The sequence below is a fragment of the Pinus tabuliformis genome, chromosome 6 (assembly GCF_031772625.1).
Source record: "Pinus tabuliformis cultivar Carrire ecotype Pingquan chromosome 6, CPIR1, whole genome shotgun sequence".
NCBI classification, from domain to species: Eukaryota; Viridiplantae; Streptophyta; class Pinopsida; order Pinales; family Pinaceae; genus Pinus; species Pinus tabuliformis.
The window spans coordinates 621,609,155-621,628,514 of record NC_142292.1 but is presented as its reverse complement, the minus strand read 5'-3'; positions in this window follow the sequence as shown (position 1 = coordinate 621,628,514).

Here is a 19,360-nt window from a genome sequence, read left to right as displayed (position 1 = left end):
CTATTATGTATCATCGGTTGGAGCACACCGACATCCCTCCAAATCCTAGCTGCTCTCCAAGCAACAAGGAGCCTATTCTAATAAAATACACAGATTCAAACCCCTCTTCCAAGTCAATTTCTTCATGCTATGGTTTTATTTTATCAATTTTTGGTTTTCCTTATGTTTCCTCGAGGCCTTGAAGGTGGTTTTCCTTCTGTTTCCTTGAGGCCTTGAAGGCCCAATATACTGCATATGTATTGAATTTTCTCTTTAAACAATGTTTTGTCCTTTGCATCTTTGAAAAGATACATTTCTGGATATGGTCGAACTTTCCTAGTCACTAGCCTATTTAAAATGTTTTTAAATATGATGTAATATATAATTCAGAAAGCTATAGAAACATTTACTTCAAACAAAAAAACATTATGAAAGCGTTTCAAAAATAAACATTTACTTCAAACAAAAACACAAAACAAAAAACATTATGAAAGTATTTCAAAAAATAATGAAAAGCATTAAAAATATTTTACAATAAATAGAAAAAAATGTAAATTTTAAATAACCATCATTACTAAAATAAAATAAGAACTCTATTCCTTTAAATTTAAACCTATAATATTTTACAAAGAAACATATATTTTTAACCATTTAACCCACGTAAATATTATAAAATAAAATAATTATTTAAAATTATAATTTACAAAAATGTTAATATTGTATAAAAATATTATTATTATTATTATTATTTAAAAAATGTTAATAGCTGATTTTTTTTATATTAGAATCTCTGATTTAAAATATATATATATATTTAATTATTAAACTCATTTAAATTTTACAAAAATACATTTTATATATAATATATTCTATTAATTAATATTTTAATTATTAAATTTATTTAAATTGTACATGAATATATTTTAAATGAAGTACGTTCCATTTACTAATGTATAAATATATGAATTAGCACTAACATCAGCCATTAAATAAAAAATAGTAAACAATAATATTGTGACAGAATATAGAAAATAACTGGACCTATCCATCACCTCATATGTGCAGCCTAGAGTTTAGTAATATATGGACATGTCGCCTAGAGATTTTGAAAGTAATTGGACCTAACCATCACCTCATATGTGCAACCCAAAGTTTAGTAAAAGCATTTTAAAGTAGACAGAGGTATAACATACGCAACGCAAAGATAAAATCTCGTCCTCTACAACCATGAAACTGCTAGCCATACTGTTACATTGTGACATACACAACCAACCATACCACATTATCACAACCAACCATACCACATTGCATGTCCACTGATACCTCCAGATACACAAAACAATGCAAAACCTCCACACACAAATTATATAAAAAAATAAAAATAAATAAATAAAAGAAGCAACCACCAAAATAACCTTGTAAAGGAAACATTCAACGAAAATTTGAGTTTAGAGATCAATGTAATCATTAAAACCTTAGTAACGTGAACAGGCTTTTGTGAACTAACATTGGCTTTCCTCCTTGAGATCAATACTTCTATTTCGAATTAATTGAGAGCCAGTAAAGAAAAAAAAACGGCTTCAGCCAGAAAAAAAAATGTTTATTGTGAAATTCAATGGACTTTCCTAAGGTTATTGTGATTGATAAAAATATATGCATGCTTGGCAGGCTAATGCTAATGCAGGAGCAGTCTAAAATCCTTCCAGTAATTTAGTATTAAACATTTGCAATACTTGACTGCCAAGTTTACCTGTTTCGACCAAAACAGCTGACATGGGTTTTAAGTCATAATGCATTGATTCTGTTCTTCTTACAGTCAAATAAACCTAGAAGAGGGCTTCGGATATGCTATTATGGCTAACAGACGTACCATCCCTATTAAGACTGAGCTGATGTGTTCACAACAATTAATGGAGCTTGTTTTGGAAAAATAAAAAATATCTCTCTCTGTTATACAAACCTGCCTATGAGGAAGGAATTGTGAAAGGTTTGTATATTCAGTTGAAGATGGGTCTCAGCGAGAGTTTCTAATGCTCTTAATTCAAAATGTAGCTCAAAAATGTTAAAAAATACAAGTTTTTAGGAGTAATGTGATCTAGAATATTCACAGTGTTATGTTTATGTCGATGTTTCCAATCCCAAAGAGGGTCCATCATCATGACCAAAATTGATAGAATATGAATGATAGTTTTTGAGAGAAGAATCTTCCGACCAGAATATATATAAACCTAAAAAATGATAAACTTTTATATAGAAGCCCACCCTATATGAATTCTTTACTTTTAATTTTAATTATTTTATTTATGTAAGTTTAATTATTTTAGTTTTATTACTCTAATTTTAATTATTTGATTTTAATTATATGTTAAATAAATTAATTATTATCCCCTAATAATTAATTAAAACAATGAGATATTTAATTGTAATAAGTTTATTTATATGATGTAATCTGATTAGTTTCTAGTTTTTATTTATAATAAATTTTTAATTAATTATTAATTTATAATTTATAATAAGTTTTTAATTAATTAATTTATAATTTATGTTTCAATAATTTTATTATTTCTATTCCCCGGATGCGGGTGGTTGTTAGCTACACAAGGCTCATGGCTTGTCAGCAGGGCATGTGTCCGCCCGGACAAGCCACGTACACCAGGAGGACTCGCCCTAACTATTCCAGCATGCAGCATTTAAAGAGGAGAGTTATGGTTCATTGCAGAGGCGTCCCTTCGACATTTACGGTCCGCCTTGAGAAACCGAACATGGCGCTTCATAGCCGGAAGTTCTCGGACATTCTCCCGCATTTCTCGTCTACTCCTGTTCTAGTCTTGAGGGAAGTGGCGGAGGCTCATTGTTTCGGCTCTCATTCAGGCTCTGAGAGTGACTGTGATGGTTTAGAGGCCATAGATTTGGGCAATTGGAGGGCATACGTGCAGTCTGGTTGCGAACCTGGGAGATTGGCGGTGTTGCAAACCTGCTATCCGCAGTCTAGTTGGAGGATTGGGAGTCTGGTTCAGAGGGACAATCCGCGTGAGCACACTCGCCACCCGCTCATTTTAAGTATGCAGCGTGAACGCCAAAGGGGAACCAGTCGGCGTGGCAGCTACAGTGGTAGAGCCCCTTCTCCCTCTTCCTCAATTGAAGAATCTCCTGAACGCAGACGACCGAGGGGAAGGCCCCCGGGCAGAGGAAGAATGGCGGAACTTCCAGAGAGAATGGAATGTGGGCACATTGAGCACCCAATGGTAAGATACCGCCTTCCATGCACTTTGTCCAATTCCACTTTCTTCGTAACAGTTTCAGTGGAGCATTGCAGCAATCCATGGGGTGAAGATGAGGCTCCTCGTGCCAACCCTTCGCGTATTCCTGGGATTGTACCCACAGTGGACATGGAATTTCCCGCCGTTGATATGCTGAGGCCTGTACAAGATCCTGGAGCAGGCCCGAGTGAACCTGTGCAGCGCAATGCTGGTAAGGCCATCCACCAGCCTCCCTGCTGCAAGATGGAGGACGAACCGCAAACTACTGAAGAAGATTAGCATGCCCAGCTCGCGCTCCAGGTTTCAAAGCATGAATTTTTCTCTCTGTCAGCTCCCTTCGCGATCATATATGTGTTGGCACTTTGTCACTATGTATCTCTGTCCATCTCTGTTACGGTGTCGGTTATCTACTATTGTCTCTTCCTCCATGTGTTTCTGTTGTTTCAGTTTCCTTGTGCTTCAGTCCATGTGTCGGTTACATGAGTGTCGCTCTGGTCTCAATCTTTTGTAATCCTGGAATGAATACTCCTGAGTCTACTGTCTGTCCCAGGACAAGTTTTACAGGGCCTCGGCCCTGTTGTAATACTGCTGATGTAATTTTTGCTCTTGCTGTAATATAATAGCTCAGTCTTATTTAGAAAAAAAAAAAATTATTATTTCTATTTTATGTTAATTTTATTTAACCCTCAGTATCTAATTGATAAATAAGTAAATTATTTATTTGATTAATTAATCAATTAATTTAATTAATTAAATAATTTAATTTAATTTAATAATCTTTATCAATTGTTAATTTTTAAACCATTGTTACTATAAACTGGAATAAATTTTTAATTTTGTTATTTTGGTTATTATTAATTAAAACAATATAAACTTTGAAACGGGAAATGATATTGTTACCCGTTTCGTAGAGATAGCAAAAAAATGACCTGATTTTCAAAAGTGGTGATGCAGAATACACATGTTTTTTTTAGAACATGGTTTTTGAAACTTTAATTTTTTTCATGTTCAAGGACAAAATCAAGTTTTAGAATGGTAGTGATTTTCATGTTGATTTTAAAAAGTGAGTATTCTGCATCACACCATTTTTTTAAAAGACCTATTTTTTTACTTTTAATTTTCTAGTGTGTGAAATGTAAAAAATTATTTTCTAAATTTGATAGTTTTTTAAGTCGTCATTTTATTCATATTTTCTTGTTCTCTATCTTAATTTATTTTTTTAGGGCGGTTTTTATTGCTTTGCGTTTTTAAATTAGAAAGTCGATAGTTTGAATTTTAGATAATCTACATATTTATACATCCTTAATTAATTTTTCAATCCACATGAAATAATTGTTTCTAAAAAACAACATTTTTTAACAATGGACATAAAAATACCCATTTTTAACATAAATATAACAAAAAAACTAAACGTTTTGATAATTTTTTGCTAGAATTAACATGTCAAAATCACAATTTTTATACAAAAATATTAATTAAAAATGGTCAAATAATAGTTTTTTTTTATGAATTTCATGTCAAAAAAATAATAATAACAATTTTTTTTTCAAAAAATAATAATTAACTTAAAAATCAATGCGAAAATCACAAATTACAAATATTGAACACATAACAACTTTAATTCATTGATTATTCTTTTCATGAAATGTCAGAGTCAAAACATTGCAAAGCTTGATTTCCAGGTATAACTTAAATTTAATCAACAATGTCACGTAATCCAAACTCTTCGTCCTCTAGAGTTTCATCATTGTCATCTTCCACAATATTTTCTACTTCCTTTTGCGCAATTTCCTCTTCTAATGGGTCTTTGATGTCTGCAAATCTCCCAATATATGTCTTTCCAAACATTCCATGTAATGGTGGTTGGGGTTCCTTTGCCTTTTTTGCCACACGTGATTCACTAAAGTCTCATTTCCTCAACCCAATTTCTTGCATTTCATCTGGAAGAAATTGAAGAGCATTAATTCTTTGCTGAATGAAATTGCATTGTAATGGATCTTTCTCAATTGCAATGCAATTTCTTCCTTTTTGAAGGCAGCATGCTAGTGTTGTACCTAATTATCAAGCACAAAAAAATAATGAAGTAAATTAGTACAATGACATATTAATTAAAAAAAAGAACATATTGAAATTCAATTCCATGTGGCAAAACCTACCTGAGCCAGAAAATAAATCCAGAACCCAATCTCCTTCATTTGAACATATGTCTATAAGATAGTTAATCAATAATTGTGGTTTCTGATAAATGTTAACTATCTCTCCTTTCGTTTCTTTGTCTTCATATGTTAGTTTTCTCACAACAGCATCATAAGTCAGTATTTGGCTATGACTCTTTCTCTCCACCCGATTAAAAATCATAGACATATGGCTATCATCTTTTGCCCAACTATCAATATGAATGAACTAACAGTCATTTATAAATTGTTGATCTTCATTGTTAAGAAAATTTGACTTTTGCCTGTAACATAAAATAGTAAAAGTTCAATTAACTTGTACATAAATGAATTTTTCAACATTAATCAAATATACCTTTAAACATTTTACCATGTAAGTTGCATCCTTGAATTTTTTTTCCCCTTGAAGCTTGACAATACCATTGCCAATTGTGTGTCTGAATGAAATGTCACAAATCTCCATAATGGTGATGACGTCACTTCCATAAATCCCGCCACCACTTTATTAAAAGCTTGATAAGTATAAGGGTCACTATCATAGTAAATGTTTGGAATATTGAAACCATGGAGAATATCTGCAATACCCAGGGCATAATTCCTTTTTGGTACGAGTTTAGCAATGTCTTCACAGTCGCCTTGTATTACTTGATATTGAATAGTGTCTAGCCCATTCCAAATGAAATGATTAAGAGTTGGATCAAGTACAACATTCTTAATACGTTGTTTTCTCAGTCTTTCAATCTTTATTTTTTCAATAAAAGTCTTGAAACTGTCTGGTGCTCAATTATCTTCTTTCTTCATCTTTTACCAAACAAACAAATGTATGTGTAAGTTTTAAATTAAAAATAGTACACAGATGATTAAAACTGAATGTATAAATCAAGTTACCTTTTTAAATGCAAGATAAAAATCTTTTAATGTTGATGTAGAACTTGAATCTGGATAGTTGCGTACAACATCATCCCAACTATCTTCATTCAACAGTTTAACCATTTGTTCCTGAATTTTCATGTAAACTTTGTGACTGCATAGATAAAGTAAGAAAAAGTTAATATAATGATATGTATAACAAATACTACCAATAACAACATGTTTTATTTAAAAGATAACTATAATCCTGGAAATAAGTAAAATAATTCAACAAACTTACTTTTGAAATTCTTCAGAGATTTCTTCCAATGATAATTCCCCTGACCTCACACGAGATAATATTGTTTTGACAATTTTTTCATCTTTCACTCCTTGCATCGCCCTCCAAAGCGTGATGGTCATATCGTCTGGAAGTTGCTTCAGTTCAGGAGCTGATTTATTGTTGCTACATATCAATGGCTTAGACTTTTTGACCCTCTGGTTTTTAATGCTAATGTCTTCCCACATGCTAAAAATGTCATCAATCAAATTCCAAATATCTCCAGTTCTAAATGCCAATTGGAAAATGTTATCAATACCTCTGAATAAATCGCTATATCTGTTGTCTTTTCCACCTTTTGAATTGGTTTTCTCTTCAATTTGATAGCCTATCTCCATACAACATTCCTTTCGGAAATCTACAGTAATATTTATCTTATCCCCACCACATTTTTCTAGGAATTCACTATGAATAAATCTAACCTTTTGGATCAAAGTCATAGACATCCTATATTCATTATCTGAATTATGATCCAATGCCACTAACTTTGCTTATGTTTCATTTAAACCAGCATAAATGATACATTTCATTGTTTCAAAACGTGGGTTATTAGGATATTCCTCCATCAATTGTCTTTGAGCTTCAACAGAATGGTTTTCCCCAAGCACATAATAATTGTATTCAAAACATTTTGACTTATCAAATGCTTCTTTGTTGGGAACTTGAAGTGGATCAACAAGAAGCACATAACTAACCACATGAGCATATGGATTGTACCTCATCAATGTCTTCAAGTTGTGAATATGCAGATGATGTGACTTTCTAATTTGATATTGGCATTGTCCTTCACTTGCCTTATAGGTTTGTCTGACATTTAACTGAAATGTACGACCACCATCAATTAAGTTTCTCTTTGTCAAATTCTGTCGAATGGAATTTTGTTTTGTTTTGATTATGCCATCATCTAAATCAGCTCCTGGTGTAATGATTTCTCTGCTTTCTTTTGAAGTTTCACTAGTTTCTTGACTGCTGGTAATGACTACTTCAAGATCTTCAACTCTACTTTTTTTCGTCATAACATTCTCAAGAGATCTATTCTTGGGCATTGTTACTTTTGGTCTTTTACGACCTTTTTCAGTTCCAATGTCATCTTCAGTAATGGCAACATATGCTTCATTGTCAATTTCAACTTCATCGTCCTCAAAAGTAACTTGTTTACCCTTGCTAGATTTATCCACCAGAGGCCTTTTTTTCTAATTCTTTGGATGTAGTTTTGTAGCATCATCAATTACTACATTTTCCATGTTTTCCATATCTTCTTCTAACACTGAGTAAAAATAGCTGACAACTTTCATGATATCATGCTCTATGAAATGAATGCCTCCCAACCTAATTGAACATCTTTCAACAAAATTCTGTCAAACAAAATATCATATGTTAATATAAACAAAGTTAAAAAAATATAGTGAAACACTTTCAAAACGCAAAATAAAAATACAAATAACAATACTTACGATGTTTTGTGTCATCTCATTTACGATTTGTTTACACAATTTTGTAGATACCTCTCTCGTGTCATATAATGAATATGATAGTCGGTATTTAATCCTTTCATGTGACTTGGGAGCTTTTGTAAGTACGTAAACAACTTCAGTGTTTGGTACCGAACACATATCTATGACTCTTCCCATCACCTCCAAATTTTCATTATTTTGGTGTATATCAATGTATAGATATATATTCACAGTTGTGCTCTCTCTTTCTTTCACATACCAGACTCTTGATGGAAATTTCACCTCTTTTGAACTTTTCCAATCTGAAATTAGCTTCTTATCGCTTGAAGCACTTGAAATATTTGTAGGCATGAGCTCAGGTGGAGTTCGTTCACCAATGTTTTTTGAAGATACACCTTTAAGACTCTTTGGTCCAGAAAGATTCACAGAAATTTTCCTTGATGCCATTTTCCTTAAAAAAACACATAAATTAGTAAATAAAAAAATATATTAACTTAAATTAATAACAAAAATATACCATAAATTTTTTATTTTTATAATCAGAATTGCCCAGCCACCTCTAACGGGCAGGCGGGTCGATGGGCGAGCGGGAGGTCAGGTGAGGGATAATGAGGCTAAGTAGACATTTAGGCAAGTATGGGCGAGCCCCTACCCACACGCCCCGCACAACCCCCTAAGCTCCCCCTCCTCCCCCTACCCCCTACCGTCCCCCACACCCCAGCCCCCCATCCCTCGCCCCCAAACCCCCTACACCTCCCCGCGGCCGCCCCTCCCCACTGCGCCCACCACTCCTCACACCCCGCGCCCCCCCTACTCCACCCCGCTCCACCATCCCCGCGCCCTACCCCCCACCCCTCCCATCCCTTATCCCCCCCCCTACACCCTACCCGCGCCCTACCCCATTCCCCCCTAGCCTACCCCCCCCCCCAAATCCCCCCACCCGGGCCACCCCATCCCCATCCCCATCCCCCTACCCTACCCCTACCGCCCCCATTCCCCCCCTACCTACCCCATTCCGCCACCCCTGGTCCACCCCATCCCCATCCCCCTGCCCTACCCCTACCCCCCCCATTCGCCCCCCCTCCTCCCCCGCCCTCGCCTCCTACCCTACCGTACCCCACCCCCCGCCCCCTACCCTACCCCATTCCCCCACCCCCCGCCCCGGCCCACCCCATCCCCACCCCCGCACCCCATCCCCACCCCGCCCACCCGGCGCCCCGCCCCTACCCGGTCCACCCCGCCCTACCCGGCGCCCCACCCCGCCCCTCCGCCTCCCCGGCCCCCTCCCCCGCCGCCGCCCCTCCTCCTCCCCCTCCCCTCCCCGGCCCCCTCTGCCCACACCTCCCACTCCTCCCCCTCCCGCGCCCCTCCCCGGCCCCCTCCGCTGCCCCTCCCCCTCCCCGGCCCCCTCCGCCCACACCTCCCACTCCTCCGCCCCCTCCGCGCGCGCAGCGCCACCCCCGGGCCGCCCCGCCCCACCCGACCGGCGGCGGGACGATTCCCCGGAATCGACCCGCCACCGATCGGGCGGGGCGGGGCAGCCCGGGGGTGGCCCTGCGCGGGCGGAGGGGGCCGGGGAGGGGGCGGGGTGGGCGGAGGGGCTGGGGAGGGGGCGGCGGAGGGGGAGGGGTGGGCGGGGTGCGCGGAGCGGCCGAGGAGGGGGCGGCGGAGGGGGAGGGGTGGGCGGGGTGCGCGGAGCGGCCGGGGAGGGGGCGGCGGAGGGGTGGGCAGAGGGGGCCGGGGAGGGGCGAGGGAGGTGGAGGGGTGGGTGGAGGGGTCCGGGGGGGGTGGAGTGGGCGGAGGGGCCGCGGAGGGGGCGAGGGAGGGGGAGGGGCGGGGGAGGGTGTGCGGGGTGGGTAGGGGCCGGGGGAGGGAATGGGGGGGTGGGGTAGGGTAGGGGGGCGGGGGGTTAGGGTGTGGGGGGGGTAGGCGTAGGGGCAGAAGGGGAGGGGGGGGTAGGGTGCGGGTTGGGGGGGCAGAAGGGGGTGGAGGGAGAGGGGGCAGGGGGAAGGAGTTAGGGGGTGGGGCCCATAGGGCCGGCGTTAAGGAAGGGGGGGAGGAGTTGAGATTGGAGGGGAATGGGAGTTGGGGGTGGCAGGGCTGGCGCATGGGTAGGGCAGAAGGGGGAAGAGGGCATGGGTGAATGGGAAAGATCGGTAATGGGTTGGGAGAAGGGGGCACGACGACGGCCTACCCACGGTTATTGGGTGATTGAGTTTGATTGGGCCCACCATGCTCACGATTGACATAATTGTTATTTTGGCTTGGAAAAATTATTAATTTAAAAAAAAAATCTTCTTCGACGTTAAATTAATTTAGAATGAAAATTTTGAAAAAAAAAATTGAACTTACCTTTCAATTGCGATAATTCTTCGTTGAATATGTTGTTGATAGCAATATAGCTACTCCACAAATTCACGTCTTTCAACGAACTTCAGAAAACCTGAATGTGAAGTAAGTAATAGTGATAACGAAATTTAATATATAAGTAAAATTACGAAGATGCTTTTCTGTACGATTAATGTGGGATAATTTGTTTTAAATTATTATAGAACGAATATTGTAGAGTTATTTTACAATGGATTGAATGTGGGATTAATTTGTTTTAGACTATATTATAAAAATTTAAAAAAAAAATTAGTTGTTTAGTAAATATTATATACTTTAACTATTAGAATAATTAATATAGAAGTTGTAGTTTACAATTTGAATTTCAGTGATTGATTTCATAAAAAAATTTAGTTTATGTTTTTCAATGAATTGTAAAATAAAATAATAAAGGTAAATAAATCTAACAAACTTTTGGAGGGAAATATTTTCGCGAAAATTTTTGGAGGGAATAATTTTGGAGGGAATATTTCATTCTTTAAGCTATATAATATTCTTAGGAGACTCCATTTGTATCATTCAACATCTTCTGTTTGAAAGGGATGGATTGTTCTGATGGTGAAGTTTCGGTTTATACCCCATCAACATCTTCATCGCATAACAACTCTATTCATATTGATGAATATAGCGGGAATTCTTCCACTATGAATAGAAAGTCAATTCTTCCACTTAGTCCCGATTCTAAGGACTATGAAAGCAGCGGTGATGAAGAGCATGATGGTGAAGTTCAAAATAATGGAGTGTCACGATGTCCACTTAGTCCTAATTCTGAGGACTATGAGAGTAGCAGTTTTGAAGAGCGTGATGGTGAAGTTCAAAAGAATGGAGGGTCACGGTGTCCACTCAGTCCTAATTCTGAAGACTATGAGAGCAGCAGTTTTGACGTGCATGATGGCGAATTTCAAAATAATGGAGTGTCACGATGTCCACTTAGTCCTAATTCTAAGGACTATGAGAGCAGCGGTGATGAAGCGCGGGATGATGATTTTCAAAATAATGGAGTGTCAAAGTGTCCAGTTAGTCCTGATTCTAAGGACTATGAGAGCAGCAGTGATGATGAGTGTGATAATGAATTTCAAAAGAATGGAGTGTCAAAGTGTCCAGTTAGTCCTAATTCTAAGGACTATGAGAGCAACGATGATGAAGCGCGGGATGATGATTTTCAAAAGAATGGAGTGTCAAAGTGTCCAGTTAGTCCTGATTCTAAGGACTATGAGAGCAGCAGTGATGAAGCGCAGGATGATGATTTTCAAAAGATTGGAGTATCACAATGTCCTCTTAGTCCTGATTCTCAGGACTATGAGAGCAGCAGTGATGAAGCGCGGGATGATGATTTTCAAAAGATTGGAGTATCACAATGTCCTCTTAGTCCTGATTCTAAGGACTATGAGAGCAGCAGTGATGAAGCGCGGGATGATGATTTTCAATCTTACGTCCTCTTAGTCCTGATTCTAAGGACTATGAGAGCAGCAGTGATGAAGCGCGGGATGATGATTTTCAAAAGATTGGAGTGTCACAATCTCCTCTTAGTCCTGATTCTAAGGACTATGAGAGCAGCAGTGATGAAGAACAGGATGAGAGCAGCAGTGATGATCCAATGATGGAGATGTTGCCAAGAAATATTGTATCGAGGAGTAGGAGCAGACCTTTTCGTATCAATGCAAACTATTCTAGTTATACAAGGGGTAGGGCAGAATATCTAACGAGAAGAAGTTCTATCAGCGCTCTCATTTCAAGTGAATGTTGCCAAAAAAATTGCTTGAAACATATGGATTTCACATTTGCATTAGAAAGCAGGAAGAGATATTTGTCAATGAATAAAAGCATGCAAAACTCATATTTAGTTGGTTGCATGCAATGTACATTGTCAGGTTATGATTATCATATTAGGAATTTATTATTGTGTAGAAAAGCTTTCAAAATGTTTCATTCAATTGGGAATTTTCGTCTCTCGAGAATTCAAGAAAATTTGGAAAAGGATCCCACATTTTATTCAAAAGTACGTTATAAAAGACAGTTTGGGCCATTATCAAATACTGCAATGTCATGGATGAAAGATTTCTTTTCAAAGTATGGAGAGTGTATGCCAAATAGAGAGACAATACATATTCCAGATAATTTTTCAAGACGAAAAATCTACAACTTATACAAAGAATATGCAGAAAGTGCTGAGGGACAGCCAATTTATTACATATCAATATTTTGTGAAGATATGGAAGAAAGAATTCAATAATGTTCGTATTCCTAAGAAGACAAGGATGGGGATTTGCAGTACATGTGCTTCTCTTAAATCAAAAAGGGACAAATGTGAAGGCTCAGAAAGAGGTAAGTGTTCATAACTTTTACTTTCAAAATTGTATAGTCATCAACTATGAAAACATATTTCTTAATGAATTTCTTTTATGTTGTGTAGATTTAATTGTCAAAGAACTTCAGGAGCATCGCGAACAACAAACAAATGAAAGGAAGAAGTTGTACAAGCATCGAAAGAAGTGTTATGATAATCCAAATAAATATTTATGTTTTATAATTGATGGTATGGACCAGAAGAAAACACTTTTACCACATTTTGTTCGCACACCCAAAAATCTACAAGAGGAAAATTTTATTCAGTTTCACTTGGTCCGTTGTATGGTCTTCAATGGGAAAATGTTGCCAAGGGTGTACTTCACAGCTCCAAATATTCATAATGATGCAAATCTGACCATAACCATAATTCATGATGTGATTTCTCATTGGTCTGGTAATCTTCCTGAAGTTTTGTATCTACAATTGGACAACACTTGCCGTGAAAACAAAAATCAAGTTGTTTTTGGGTATCTGAACATGCTTGTTGAATTGAGAATTTTTCAAAAGGTAAAGGTTGGTTTCCTTCTTGTTGGGCACACTCATGACCATATTGATCAGATGTTCAGTCGTTTTTCAGTCACATTGAGGAGGAAGGAAGTTGGGAGCTTGCCATCACTAATTGAATGTATTAAGAAATCATACATGCCAGAGCCTGCTTTTGAAGTGTTGGAAGAAACTGTTGACATGCGAAGGTTTATTCTAGGATCATATGGTGAGGGGAAATGCATTGAACAACTTAATGATATTAGCTTCCAACATCAATTTCGTATAAAAAAATTGATGGGAAAACATTAATATGGGGCAAGAAGTTTTCAACTACTACAGAATGGGCACCGTCATCAGGTTTGCAATTTTTGAAGTTCATTCCAGATCGTCCAATATTTGCATCAAAAATATTGTTATTACAATCAGTTGGTGAAGTTCAGAATGCACGCAGACAGAATAGACATATAAATTATTCTGATTGCCTAGAAGAAATTAAAAAATGTATTAGATATACATATGAGTACTTTGACATTGCTAATTCAGTTTGGTGGGAATCATTTTTCAATAATCAAAGTGATATCATTTCAACAACAACCAATGAAGATATACCTTTGAAAAATCCATTTATTTGGCCACAAAATGTGTCGAATGAATAAGAGGAAGTAAACATTGTTGAACAGCAACAAACTCAAGGTATTATTAATTCTTCACAGGCAATGGAAAGAGAGATGTATATTGGTTCCAGAAAATCTTGTGCACAACGTGAAGCCATGGAAGACCTTTATAGGGGTTCAGTATATGATATTAAGGAGGGTTGCATGATTGTAGTGCTAGCAGATGGAGATCCCAAAGGCTAACCATTTTGGGTTGCTAAAGTTATAAAGGTCTTTACAGAAAATGAGGATGTTACAAGTGTTGAAGTACATTGGTATGCCACAAATACACACCCATTCAATGGTGTGTATAAGCCAGAGGTGGTAGTTGACAAAAAAAATGGTGGAAAAAGAAAAAGAAAGGGTACAAATATAAATCGTCGCCGCACAGACATATTACAATTGGAAGATGTTGACATACTTGTTTATGACTTCAATTTAACAAAGAGAGGAACTCTTCGCTTCAAGACGATAGAGATTCTGAAAAGGTTGTTACCAGAAGGAATAGTGTTGACATGGGACTCTGCTAAAACCAGTCGTAGATCTAGAAGACTTTTGAAACCTGGAATGTTGGGCATGCATGTGGACTCAGATGGGGCACTAGTTGATGAAAGAGAAGAATATGGAACATCTTCATCAGCATCCAGTCACTCATCTGAAGATGTGAATTGTGATGGTGTGCAAGAAAATATGAGTGATTTTGAATAATTGTTTAAGACAGATTATATAACTGATGTATGCATCATATCTTCAAATAAAATTAATGTTTTCCATATGTTGTTAAATGAGAAGTTATGAAGCATTTTTATGTTGTTGGATTATGTCTTAAGTATGATAAATTTTATTGTTTAAATATCTACAATGCAATATCAAATTAGAGATATAATGTCTGTTTTATTCAATATACAAATAAAGACTTTTGATTTCATTGAGTGATATACTTTGTTCATAATGTCATGGTTTTTTAATTTTATAGTTGAAAAAATTTCAATTTCTTTTGTATCTAACATGGTGTGGTTGAAAACATGTTAAATTTATACTTAGGAAAGAAAAATAATATTCTACCAGAAACATTAATGTGTTTTTTCCTTAAAAATTAACTTTGTTTGAGACATAAAAAATTGATTTTATTAGCAGTTTTTAAAAAGTTTGAAAATTGACCCTAAAAAAAAACGTTATTCCAGTAGCATCACTTTCGTTTTGAAGCTATATTTTGCACGAAAATTTCGTAGTAAATTTCGTAGTCACCGCCATTTTTAAAACACGTTCAAAATTGACACCTAAAAAAAAAAATTCGTTCCAGTATACACACTTTTCGTTTTTAGCACTGTTTTTGATGTTTTTTTGGGGTTTTGGGGCCAGAGTTCCCGTTTTGAGTTTATAGTTCCCGTTTCAAAGTTTCCATTGTTTTAATTTTAATTTTAATTAATTGATTAATTTATATTTAATTTATTTATTTAATTAATTTTGGGGGAACCAGAGAAACTATGCTTCTAAAGATTTGGAGGGATTTATCTTTTGATAATGCTTCTAAAGATTTTGAGGGATTTGGAGGGATTTGTTTTTTTCTTTTGATAATGCTCTTCTCTTGCAATGATTTTGGTGTTTTCTAAACACACATGATGTTTGGTTTTGGATGAGTGTTCCGCAAAGGCTGATGTACGGGATCTCCCATTCTTAATATCGTCTTTGTACCCTTTAATTCTTATTTTCAAAGATCGTCCTGTTTCCCCAATATAACTCTTGCCACACGAGCAATCAATCTTGTACACACCCTTGAGTTGTTGATGATCTATGTTATCCTTGACTGACCTCATCACTTCCCTAATTGTTCCGCATGTTGTAAACTGAGTGTTTATGTTCTTTCTTAAAAATTTTGCAATCTTATCCGTAATCCCCTGGATGAATGGGAGGTATACTTTTCCACAATTTTCTTTCCTGTTTTCCTGAGGACTCCTAGAGAGGACCTTATCCTGAGCTCTTTTTATAGCTTTCTTAATACTAAACTCCTTGTATCCTAGGTTTTTGAAAATAGAGGTTAAGTGTTCAATTTCTTCATTTAGGTGATCAGAGTCAGAAATTTTGAAAGCCCTAACAACCAGAGTGTTTAAGATGCCAAATTTTTGCAATGGATGATGGTATGAATCAACATGTAGATAGCTTTTAGTATGTGTTTTCTTCCTATAGACCTGGTGTCCTAAAGTACCATCCTCTTTTCTACTGATCAGGACATCTAGAAAGGGGATTTTACCGTTTTCTTCAAGCTCCATAGTAAACTTGATTTCGGAAGATATAGAGTTAAGATGATTGAAAAACTTCTCCAGTTCAGCCTTGCCATGAGTCCATTTTAAGTTAGTATCATCAACAAATCTTTTCCACCAAGTTGGTTTCAAAGGGTATGAATCAAGGGCTTTTCTTTCAAAGTACTCCATGTATAAGTTGGCGACAATAGGTGATAGCGGGGAACCCATGGTGACTCCTGATATTTTTTCATAATAATGGTCCTGAAAGCTGAAAAAGGTGGACCATAAACAAATTTCTGCAAGTTTTGTTGTTCAGGATCAGTGGCTATCTTTATAACATTAACAGCGTTATCTAGAGGAATCTTTGTAAACAAAAAAACCACGTCAAAACTTACTAGAATATCATCCTTATCCACCCTTTCATTCTTAATAAGTTTTACAAAATCATTTGAGTCTTTTATAAAAGAGTTAGTGTTGCCAACTAGAGGTTTCAGAATCTTAGCCACATACTTAGCTAATTCATAAGTAGGGGAACCAATGGTGTTAACTATTGGTCTAAGAGGGACCCCCTCCTTATGAATTTTTGGTAATCCATAGATTCGAGGTATAACCTCACAGGATGGGATCAACCTCTTTTTCATTTTATCTTCAAGGTTTGTTCCCATGATGGCTTTCTTAACCTATTTCATAACCCTAGGAATGGGGTTGGAGTTGATTCTTCTATAACTCCCGCAATTTAAATGCTCATTCATCTTATGAATGTAATCATCTTTGTCTAACACAACAATTGCCCCTCCATTATCAGCTTTAAGTACAACTATTTTATCATTATTACGAAGAGATCTAAGAGCATCTTGTCCCTCTTTATTTAAATTACTCTTTGGCCGCTTAGATTTCAACATAACCAAGGAACATTCCTGTCTTAATACCTCTTTATCATCCAATGAAAGGCCTTGAGTCCCATTCTCAATGTTACAGATGATGCTTTCAAATGGAATGTTCTTGGGAGAGACCGTGAACCCCAAGCCTTTGCTGAGAGTATTAATTTCTTCAGGATTGAGCATTAAGGATGAGAGATTAACGACTCTCTTATCAAGTGTATAACTCCCGCAATTTTAATGCACATTCATCTTATGAATGTAATCATCTTTTTCTAACACAACAGTTGCCCCTCCTTTATCTGTTTTAAGTACAACTATTTTATCATTATTATGAAGAGATCTAAGAGCATCTTGTCCCTCTTTATTTAAATTACTCTTTGGCCGCTTAGATTTCAACATAACCAGGGAACATTCTTGTCTTAATACCTCTTTATCATCTAATGAAAGGCCTTGAATCCCATTCTCAATGTTATAGATGATGCTTTCAAATGGAATGTTCTTGGGAGAGACCGTCAACCCCAAGCCTTTGTTGAGGGTATTAATTTCTTTAGGATTGAGCATTAAGGATGAGAGATTAACGACTCTCTTATCAGGTTTATAACTCCCGCAATTTAAATGCTCATTCATCTTATGAATGTAATCATCTTTGTCTAACACAACAGTTGCCCCTCTTTTATCAGCTTTAAGTACAACTATTTTATCATTATTACGAAGAGATCTAAGAGCATCATGCCCCTCTTTATTTAAATTACTCTTTGGCCGCTTAGATTTCAACATAACCAAGGAACATTCATATCTTAATACCTCTTTATCATCCAATGAATGTAGATAGAAACCAACTTGGTGGAAAAGATTTGTTGACGACACTAACTTAAAATGGACTCATGGCAAGGCTGAACTGAAGAAGTTTTTCAATCATCTTAACTCTACCTTCTAAAATCAAGTTTACTATGGAGCTTGAAGAAAACGGTAAAATCCCCCTTTCTAGATGTCCTGATCAATAAAAAAGAAGATGGTACTTTAGGACACCAGGTCTATAGGAAGAAAACACACACTAAAACCTATCTACATGCTAATTCATACCATCATCCATCGCAAAAATTTGGCGTCTTAAACACTCCCGCTGTTAGGGCTCTCAGAATTTCTGACTCTGATCACCTAAATGAAGAAATTGAACAATTAACCTCTGTTTTCAAAAACCTAGGATACAAGGAGTTTAGTATTAAGAAAGTTATAAAAAGAGCTCAGGATAAGGTCCTCTCTAGGAGTCCTCGGTAAACAAAAAAAAAATTTGTCGAAAAATATACCTCCCATTCATCCAAGGGATTACGGATAAGATTGCAAAAATTTTAAGAAAAAAGAACATAAATACTCAGTTTACAACATGTGGAACAATCAGGCAAATGATGAGGTCAGTGAAGGATAACATAGATCATCAACAACTCAAGGGTGTGTACAAGATTGATTGCTCGTGTGGCAAGAGTTATATTGGGGAAACAGGACGATCTTTGAAAATAAGACTTAAAGAGCACAGAGCTGATATTAAGAATGGGAGATCCCGTACATCAGCCCTTGTAGACTACTCATCCAAAACAAAACATCATGTGTATTTAAAAGACGCCAAAATCATTGCAAGAGATGATCATTATCAAAAGAGAAAAATCAGAAAGGCTATTGAAATTATGAAATTTCCTCAGAACCTCAATAGGGACAATGGGAGTGAGATTAGTGGAAATTGGCTCCCCCTGATTAGACAGATAAATCCCTCCAAATCTTTAGAAGCATAGTTTCTCTGGTTCCCCAAAATTAATTAATTAAATATAAATTAATCATTCAATTAATTAAAATTAAAATTAATTAATAATAACCAAAATAACAAAATTAAAAATTTATTCCAGTTTATAGTAACAATGGTTTAAAAATTAACATTTGATAAAGATTATTCAAATTAAATATAATTAATTAATTAATTGATTAATTAATCAAATAAATTAAATAATTTACTTATTTATCAATTAGATACTTAAGGTTAAATAAAATTAACATAAAATAGAAATAATACAATTATTAAAACGGAAATTATAAATTAATTAATTAAAAACTTACTATAAATAAAAACTAGAAACTAATTACGTCATATAAATAAACTTATTACAATTAAATATCTCATTGTTTTAATTAGTTATTAGGGATTAATAATTAATTTATTTAACATATAATTAAAATTAAAGTAATAAAACTAAAATAATTAAATTTAAATAAATAAAATAATTAAAATTAAAATTAAAGAATTCATATAGGGTC